The sequence below is a fragment of the Etheostoma spectabile genome, chromosome 5 (assembly GCF_008692095.1).
Source record: "Etheostoma spectabile isolate EspeVRDwgs_2016 chromosome 5, UIUC_Espe_1.0, whole genome shotgun sequence".
NCBI lineage: Eukaryota > Metazoa > Chordata > Actinopteri > Perciformes > Percidae > Etheostoma > Etheostoma spectabile.
In genome coordinates, this window is record NC_045737.1 from 3,530,840 (window position 1) to 3,531,495 (window position 656).

General features: G+C 41.8%; 1 long non-coding RNA gene across 1 annotated transcript in view; it reads right to left on the reverse strand.

Moving 5' to 3' along the window:
- Positions 1-656, reverse strand: part of LOC116690273 (uncharacterized) — a 17,684-nt gene that overhangs the window by 297 nt on the left and 16,731 nt on the right. The window lies entirely within an intron of this gene.

Here is a 656-nt window from a genome sequence, read left to right on the forward strand (position 1 = left end):
AAAGAAATCTCAAAGTGCTACAATTAATAAGGAGTTCTTGTTCCGCGTGTCACTGAAAGGTACATTTTGTAACCCCACCCACCATCTTTTCCTAAACCTAACTGTGGCATTCTCATGCCGCACGTCAGTTAAACATATGTTCCAACCCAGAGCTTTGGAGGGTGACGTCAAGAGTCCCGACCAAGCACATACGCCAAAGGGCTAGATGCTAAAGGAGACTTTTTGCAAAGTAACCTTATGCCAAGGGACCCTGACAAACCTTTGCAATTTGGAACACTGGGAGCAAGAATGTGTTAGTTCAGTGTTCCCTCTACCGTATGCTCCTTCAGCCTTAGCGTTGCCGGTGTTAATGCCGAAAATCTCCTCCATGCCGAATCACCCCCATATACAGTGCAATACAGTACTGTGTAAAGGTTTTAGGCAGGTATAAAAAATTGCTAAAAAAGCCAAGAAAAGATGACAAAAATCTCCAAAAGGCATCGAATGACAGATCAGATATTCGTATAATATATCACAAATAGTAAGATTTTATTTTCATCATTTACACTTTCAAAATAACAGAAACAAAAAAAATGCCGTCTGCAAACGTTTGGGCACCCTGCAGTACCTTGTGTACCCCCACTCCCCCCCTTTTCAATTCTTGTTTGAGGTATCTT